Here is a 9,531-nt window from a genome sequence, read left to right on the forward strand (position 1 = left end):
ATCTAGCTGAATAGTGCTGAAGTCTAACATATGTGACAGGTCGGCATGATACCTCCGGAGCATAGACACGTGAAAAATTGGATGAACCCCTGATAGGCTGGGAGGTAAAGCAATCTCATAAGCAACTTCCCCAACTCGCCTCAACACCTCAAATGGGCCTATAAACCTTGGGCTCAACTTTACCTTCCTTCCGAATCTCATAATACCCTTCATCGGCGAGACTTTCAAGAGAACCTTCTCGCCTACCATAAATGATACATCACACGCCTTCTGATCCGCGTAACTCTTCTGTCTGGACTGTGCTGTGCGAAGTCACTCCTGAATCAACTTTAACTTTTCCAAGGCATCCTTCACTAGATCAGTACCATATAACCTAGCCTCGCCAGGCTCAAACCATCCAATGGGAGAATGAAATCGCCAACCATATAAAGCCTCAAATGGGGCCATCTCGATGCTGGACTGATAACTGTTATTGTAAGCAAACTCAGCCAAAGGCAAAAACTGAGCCCACTGTCCCCCAAAGTCAATCACACATGCTCTCAGCATGTCCTCCAATATCTGAACTGTCCGCTCTGACTGCCCGCCGGTCTGTGGATGAAACGCTGTGCTGAGCTCTACACGGATCCCCAACTCACTCTGTACGACTCTCAAGAAATATGAAGTGAACTGAGGGCCTCTATCTGATATGATGGAAACAGGCACACCGTGTAATCGAACTATCTCCCGAATATAAATATGGGCCAACTTCTCTGAGGTATATGTAGTCACAACCAGAATGAAGTGTACCGACTTGGTCAATCTATCGACAATGACCCAAACGGCATCCAGCTTCCGCAAGGTCCGTGTCAATCCAACTACGAAGTTCATAGTGATGCGCTCCCATTTCCACTCAGGTATAGTCATCTGCTGAAGTAGGCCACTGGGCCTTTGGTTCTCAAACTTGACCTGCTGGTAATTTGGACACCTAGCTACATACTCCACTATGTATTTCTTCATCCGCCGCCACCAATAGTGTTGTCTCAGGTCACGATACATCTTCGTAGCACCTGGATGAATAGAATACCGAGAACTGTGTGCCTCTTCTAGAATCCTCTCCCTCAAGCCATCGACATTAGGAACACATAGATGGCCCTGGAGTCGCAGAACACCATCATCACCAATAGAAACCTACTTGGCACCACCCTGTAGTACCGTCTCTCTAAGAACTGCCAAGTGCGGATCATCAAACTGTTAGGCCTTGATTTGCCCCAATAATGAAGACTGAGCAACAACACATGCAAGAACTCAGCTGGGCTCTGAAATATCCAACCTTACAAGTCTGTTAGCCAAGGACTGAATGTCCCAAGCTAGTGGCCTCTCCTCCGCTGAAACAAATACCAAGCTACCCACACTCTCTTCCTTCCTGCTTAAGACATCCGCGACCACATTTGCCTTTCGTGGATGATAAATAATGGTGATGTCATAATCTTTCAGTAACTCGAGCCATCTACGCTGCCTCAAATTGAGATCCCTTTGTTTGAACAAATATTGTAAGCTACGATGATCAGTATAAACCTCACATGTCACTCCATACAGATAATGCCTCCATATCTTAAGAACATGAACAATCGAGGCTAACTCTAGATCGTGCACATGGTAATACTTCTCATGAATCTTCAGCTGACGCGAAGCATATGCAATAACTCACCCCTCCTGCATCAATACACAACCCAAGCCAATGTGTGAAGTGTCACAATATATCGTATACATCCCCGAGCCGGAAGGCAACACTAGAACTGGTGTTGTAGTCAAAACTATCTTGAGCTTTTGGAAGCTCGCCTCACAATCATCGGACCAATAAAACAGAGCACCCTTCTGGGTCAGTCTAGTCAAAGGTGCTGCAATGGATGAAAAGCCCTCCACAAACCAACGATAATAGCCTGCTAACCCCAAGAAACTCCTGATCTCAGTCGCCGAAGTGGGACGAGGCCAACTCTCAACTGCCTCAATCTTCTTGGGATCCACATTAATACCCTTCCCTGATACAACATTCCCCAAGAATTCCACGGACTCTAGCCAAAATCACATTTGGAGAACTTAGCATATAGATCCTGCTCTCGCAATGTCTGAAGTACCACTCTCAAATGCTGCTGGTGCTCCCCCAGGCTACGTAAGTAAATCTAGATGTTATCAATGAAGACAATCACAAAGGAATCAATATAAGGCCTAAACACTCTGTTCATCAAATCCATGAATGCCACTGGGGCATTAGTCAAATTTAAGGACATCACTAGAAACTCATAATGACCATATCTGGTACGAAAGACAGTCTTCGGAACATCTGAGTCCTGAATCTTCAACTAATGGCACCCCGATCTCAAGTCGATCTTAGAAAATACCCTAGCACCCTACAACTGGTCGAACAAATCATCGATATGTGGCAGTGGGTACTTGTTCTTGATGGTAACCTTGTTTAACTGGCGGTAATCAATGCACATCCGCATAGTCCCATCTTTCTTCTTCACAAATAACACTGGTGGACCCCAAGGTGATACACTTGGTCTCACAAACCCCTTTGCTAACAACTCCTCAAGCTGTTCCTTCAACTCCTTCAATTCTTTCGGAGCCATATGGTACAGTGGGATAGATACAGGCTGGATTCCTGGAGCCAAATCAATATGAAAATCAATATCACGATCTGGCGGAATGCTTGGAAGGTCAGAAGGAAACACATCGGCAAACTCCTGGACTACTGGCACTGAATCAATCGTCGGAGACTCTGCGGTGGTGTCCCGAACATAAGCTAGATAAACCAAACAACCCTTCTCGACCATATGTCGAGCCTTCAGAAAAGAGATGACTTGACTAGTTGTACTAACCGAGGAACCCTTCCACTCCAATCTCGGCAACTTTGGAATCGCTAAGGTAATAGTCCTGGCGTGACAATCAAGGATAGCGTGATATGGGGATAGCCAGTCCATGCCCAAGATGACCTCAAAGTCGATCATATCAAGCAACAAAAAGTCCGCCCTAGTCTCGTAACCATAGAATGTGACCACACAGGACCGGTAGATCTGATCCACAACCACAGAATCGCCCACAAGAGTGGACACATAAACATGAGTACCCAAGGACTCACACGAAATATCCAAAAAATGAGCAAACAAAGATGACACATATGAATAGGTACACCCTGGATCAAATAATACCGAAGCATCCCTACCGCATACAGAAATAAATACCTGTGATCACGGCATCTAAGGCCAATGCATCTGATCTGGCCAGAAAAGCATAGAATCTGGCTTGAGCGCTGGCGGGCTGGCTTCCGCCTGACTGAACAGTAGCTGCCTGGCCTCTCCCTGTCTGGCCTCCACCTCTAGGACAGCCCCTACCAGCCTGCCCTCTACCTCTGGGCGTCCAGACAGTCGGTGCTGAAATCATGGGCTGCTGGCCTTGCTGCACTGCCTTGCCCCGAAGCCTGGGGCAGAATCTCCTCATATGACCAAGATCTCTGCACTCGAAACAGCCCCTCGGTGCGGCGATCTGCTGCCTTGATGTTTGACCCTGATAGCATGTCGAACTACTGGAAGAAGCGTGAATAGCCGGTGGGAGGTATGAACTCTCCGGCATGGCATTAAAATAGGAGCTGGAAGAACCCTAGCGACCCGAGTACCCACTGGAAGAACCCTGGGTAGATGGTGGGCGATAAGAACTCTCTAGCATGGCGCTGAAATAGGGGCACGTTGGAGCACCTCGAGGAGGTAGTGGTGATGAATATGGGGGCTTGCTAGGCTGAGCCCTCCCAAACTGACCTCTGCCCCTAGCCGGGGCACCTCTAAACTCTCCAGAGAAGCAATCCCTCTTATCCTGTTACATTTGCTCTCTCCCCCTCTGTTGGTAGCCCTCAATCCTCCGAGCAATCTCCACCACCAGCTGATAGGAAGTCCCCATCTCAACCTCTGTGATGACCCAAAAGGTCATATTATGTTTTAAAACTCGAATCTGCGCTCTTAAGACACAAAAATCTCATTTTTACCCTCCTTGATTTGCGTGCGCAATTCGGACAGGTTTCCAGAAAGCTTTTATGTTGAAAACTAATGAAAATAAGAATTTTTGCCTTAAAAGTTAATTTTAGTTGACTTCGGTCAACATTTTTGGTAAATGGTCCCGGATCTGTGCTTCGACCATCCCGGTAGGTCCGTATCAAATTATGGGACCTGGGAGTATGCCCAGAATTAAATTCGCAGGTCCCTAGCTTGAGTTATGAATTTTTGATGAAAATTAAAAGTCTAGAAATTATTTGTTTTTAAGAATTGATTGATATTTGGCATTGTTAGTATCGGGTTCGTATTTTAGTTCCGGAGCCCGGTACAGGTTTATTATGATATTTAAGACTTGTCTGTGAAATTTGATGAGAAACGGAGTTGATTTGACGTGATTCAGACGTCCAGTTGAGAAAATAGAAATTTTAAAGTGTTCTTGAGAATTTCATTTGATTTGGTACTAAATTCGTAGTTCTAGGTATTATTTTTGCAATTTTATCATGCGAGCAAGTTCGTATGATATTTTTAGACTTGCGTGCATATTTGGTTTGGAGCACCGAGGGCTCGGGTGAGTTTCGGATAGGCCATAGGATGTTTTGAACTTAGAAAATTTTGCTGGAATAACTGAACCTATTGCAGGCCTCTGATCTCGCAATTGCGATATCAGGCATCGCAAATGCGAACCAAGCAGGTATGGAAATTGCGAGGTTTTTATCGCAATTGCGAAGAAAGCCTAGGCCAGCAGTTCTCGCAATTGCGAGTTTTCTTTCGCATTTGCGAAGGGAATCGGGGAAGGGCAGTGATCGCAAATGCGATCATTTAGTCGCATTTGCGAAGATTCAGTTGTCGCAAATGCGACACTTTCCTCGTATTTGCGAAGGCAGCGGGACTAAGAAGGGAATCACAATTGCGAGTGTTCCTTCGTATTTGCGAAGCTCAGGTCGCAATTGCGATACCTGCAGCTGAGTAAAAGGGACTTAGACGGGATTTTTCATTCATTTTTCGTATTTTCAAAACCCTAAACCTTAAGAGGCGATTTTCCAAAGACCAAATCTTCCCTAAATCATAGGTAAGTGATTCCTAACTCTTTTCTTTCAATCTTTTACATCTTATAACAAGATTTCAACCTAGAATCTAGAATTTTTATGGTGAAATTAGGATTTTTGGGTAGAACTTAAGAATTTTGAAATTTGAGGATTTAGACCTCAAATTGAGGTCGGATTTCAAAACTAATTACATATTCGGGCTCGGGAGTGAATGGGTAAAAATTTTTTAGTCCGAACCTCGGGTTTTGATCAAGCGGGCCCGGGGTCAAATTTTCGACTTTTTGGAGGAAAATTTGGAAAAATTTAATTTATGTAATATGATTGATTTCTTAAGCAATATTTGATATTATTGAGTCATTTTTGAATAGATAAGAGTGGTTGGAGGTTAATTCTAAAGGAAAAGCTGTGATTGAGAATTAAGTGGCCTTCGGAGCAAGGTAAGTGTTGTGTCTAACCCTGACTCGAGAGAATTAGCAACCTTAGATTACTTGCTAAGTGAAATTCATATGAGCGGCGTATATGTGAGGTGACGAGTACTTATGCGCCGCCAATTTACATGTTTTTCATGTTTCTTCCGTTTTCTTATATTGTCTCATTCCTATGCCTAACTGCCATGTGTTATACTAGTGTTGTTAAATTGATCGTCATTATCATGTTTACGGATTTTCTGGTGATAATTGTGTTTTTATTTCAAAGTTGAGATTGATGTTATGAAACCAAATGTTGAAGTAAGGTTTGTATTTATTATTCTATCTTCATGTTGTTATTTATGCATTGCATTATGGTAAGGGGGAGTGTTAATACACGAAGGGTGATGCTGTGCCATATGGTGAGTGTTAATACATGAAGGGTGATGCCGTGCCATATTGTGAGTGTTAATGCACGAAGGATGATTCCGTGCCATGTTGTGAGTGTTAATGCACGAAGGGTGATGCCGTGCCATATTGTGAGTATTAATGCATGAAGGGTGATGCCGTGCGATATTGTGAGTATTAATGCACGAAGGGTGATGCCGTGCCATGATATGAGAGTTAATGCACGAAGGGTGATGCCGTGCCGTTTCTATTAATTTTATGGTTAGATTGAGAGTAAAAGCACGAAGGGTGATGTCGTGCATTTTTCCTTTACTGTATACACTATTCTTGTTGATTCATGGTATATTGACTGCTCCGGTTATCATTCTGTTGTATTTCTTTATCTCATATTCCCCTCAGCATGTTCGCCTCCCGACATTTCCTGTTTAGTTCTTCATTTCTATTATGTGTCTATACATTGTTAAATTATACAAGTTGATTTGTATGTGCCTTGCCTTAGCCTCGTTACTACTTCGTCGAGGTTAGGCTCGCTACTTACCAGTACATGGGGTAGGTTGTACTGATACTGCACTCTGCACTTTCTATGCAGATTTTGATACCGGCTCGAGTTGATCGAGATTTTGCTATTGGTCCGCTGTCCGAAGACTCAAGGTAGATCTGTCGGCATACATAGACCTTGAAGTTCCCGTCTATCTTTTCTGTTCTACTGTTTCTTTCATTCAGACAGTTGTATTTCTTCCAGACTATTTCTTGCAGCAAATTCTAGAATACTCGTGAATTATGACTCCAGATCCGGGTGGTAGTAATTAATACAGTTTTTATGATATTTCGCACTTATTATATTTCATCTTAGTTAATTATTGTTAATTACTGAATGGAAATAAGGAATTGGTTTAATAATTCTCTAATATTGGCTTGCCTAACAAGTGAAATGTTAGGCGCCATCACGGTCCCGTTGGTGGGAAATTTCGGGTCGTGACAGTTGGTATCAGAGCCCTAGGTTGCCTAGATTTCACGATTTACGAGAAAGCTTAGTAGAGTCTAGAGGATCGGCACGGAGACGTCTGTGCCTATCTTCCAGAGGCTATGAAGTTTAGGAACAAGTTTCACTTCATTCTTCTCTGTCGTGCGATTTTGATTTCTCAATACTTATTGAACTCTTCTACTCTTATTCTCTTGCAGATGGCGAGAACACGTACCGCTTCCTCAGCTGAGCATCAGCCAGAGCCTCCAGTGGCAGCTCTTACGCGGGACAGAGTTCGAGGCCGTGCCAGAGGCCGAGGCAGGGGCAGGGCTCAGCCTAGAGCCCGAGCAGTAGCCCCAGCAGTGGATCATCAGATAGAGCTTGACGAGGAGGTTCCAGCCCAGACTATTCCTGCTGGACCAGCTCAGGTTCCGGAGGGGTTCATTGCTACCCCAGTACTTCAGGACGCTTTGGTCCGTTTTGTGGGCCTTATGGAGAGTGTGGCCCAGACTGGTGCATTTCCCATGGCACTAGCAGTCTCTCAGGCTGGAGGAGGAGCCTGGACTCCTACCACTCCCGCTCCGGAGCAGATAGCTCCCCAGTGTCAGGCTCCAGTAGCTCAGTCAGTCTGATTAGTTTAGCCGGTTATTACGGCACAGGTCGGAGATGGGCCAGCTATGTCTTCTGAGGCATTATGGAGATTGGACAGGTTTACCAAGCTCTTTTCTATTCTCTTCAGTGGTGCTCCTTTAGAGGACCCCCAGGAATATCTTGATGGCTGTCACGAGGTTCTATGAAACATGGGTATAGTGGAGACCAATGGGGTCGATTTTGCTGCATTTCAGATGACTGGTTCCGCCAAGAAATAGTGGAGAGATTACTTGTTGACCAGACCAGCTGGGTCACCTGCTCTTACTTGGGACCAGTTCTCTCAGCTCTTCATAGAGAAGTTTCTTCCTATCACATTGAGAGAGGAGCGTCGCCGTTAGTTTGAGCGTCTCCAGCAGGGCAGTATGACTGTTACTCAGTATGAGACCCGTTTTGTAGATTTGGCCTGTCATGCCATTCTTCTGCTTCCCACCGAGAGAGAGAGAGAGAGAGAGAGAGAGATTGAGGAGGTTTATTGATGGACTTGCTCAACCTATCAGGTTGCAGATGGCTAAGGAGACTGGGAGTGAGATTTCTTTTCAGGCGGCTGCTAATGTTGCCGGACGAGTCGAAATGGTTCTTACTCAGGGAGGTCAGGGGTCTGACAAAAGACCTCGTCATTCCGGTGAGTTCAACGGTGCCTCATCTAGAAGCAGGAGAGCTTTTGGTAGAGGCCATCCTCCCAGGATGTTTGATTCAGTGCTTCAGGCATCCCACAGTGCCTCAGGTGGTCGTGGTCCTCAGATGCATTATTCCGACCAGCTAGCCTACAGTGCATCACCAGCTCCTATTAGTGCACCTCCACTCTAGAGTTATCAGGGCGGTTATTCGGGTCGACAGGGTCGGTTTCAAGGTCAGCAGTCACCGCAACCGAGGTTATGTTATACTTGCAGTGATCCGAGACACATTTCTAGATTTTTTCCTCGAGCAACGGGCAGCTCACAGCATCAGATTTCTCGTGCCATGGTTCCAGCACCAGTTGCTGCACCACATGCTCAGCCAGCCAGAGGCAGGGGTCAGACATCTAGGGGTAGAGGCCAGACTGTTAGAGGTGGAGGTCAGGCCGTTAGAGGTGGAGACCATCCAGTTAGAGGCCATCCCAGAGACGTAGTTCAGGGTGGTGGGGCCTAGCCCTAGTGTTATGCTTTCCCAGCCAGGCCTGAGGCTAAGTCATTTGATGCTGTTATCACATGTACTGTTTCAGTTTGCAGTAGAGATACTTTAGTTCTATTTGATCTAGGATCTACTTACTCTTATGTGTCATCCTATTTTGCTTCCTATTTGGTTGTGCCCCGTGATTCTTTGAGTACTCCTGTGTATGTGTCCACACCAGTGGGAGATGCTATTGTTGTAAATCGTATTTATCGCTCGTGTGTGGTCACCATTGGGAGTCTTGAGACTCGTGTAGATCTTCTACTTCTTGACATGGTTGATTTTGATGTCATACTGGGTATGGATTGGCTGTCACCTTATCATGCTATATTAGATTGTCATGCCAAGACGGTAACCTTAGCCTTGTAGGGGTTGCCTCGATTAGAGTGGAGAGGGAATTTTGGCCATTCTGCCAACATGGTTATCTCTTATGTGAAGGCTCGGCATATGGTCGAGAATGGGTGCCTAGCTTATTTGGGCTATGTCTGCGATTCTAGTTCGAAGATTCCTTCCATAGATTCAGTGCTGGTTGTTTGTAAGTTTCCAGAGGTGTTTCCTGCAGACCTGCCAGGGATGCCACCCGACAGGGATATTGCTTTCTGCATTGATTTGGCTTCGGGCACTCAGCCTATTTCCATTCTGCCATATCGCATGGCCCTGCCAGAGTTGAAAGAATTGTAGGAGTAGTTGCGAGATTTGCTTGATAAAGGCTTCATTAAACCTAGTGTCTTACTCTGGGGTGCACCCGTGTTGTTTGTGAAGAAGAAGTATAGATCGATGAGGATGTGTATAGATTATCGGTAGTGGAACAAAGTCACCATCAAGAACAAGTTTCCATTGCCGAGGATTGATGATTTATTTGATCAGCTTCAGGGTTCCAAGAT

Source organism: Nicotiana tomentosiformis, chromosome 2 (assembly GCF_000390325.3).
Source record: "Nicotiana tomentosiformis chromosome 2, ASM39032v3, whole genome shotgun sequence".
Taxonomy (NCBI): domain Eukaryota; kingdom Viridiplantae; phylum Streptophyta; class Magnoliopsida; order Solanales; family Solanaceae; genus Nicotiana; species Nicotiana tomentosiformis.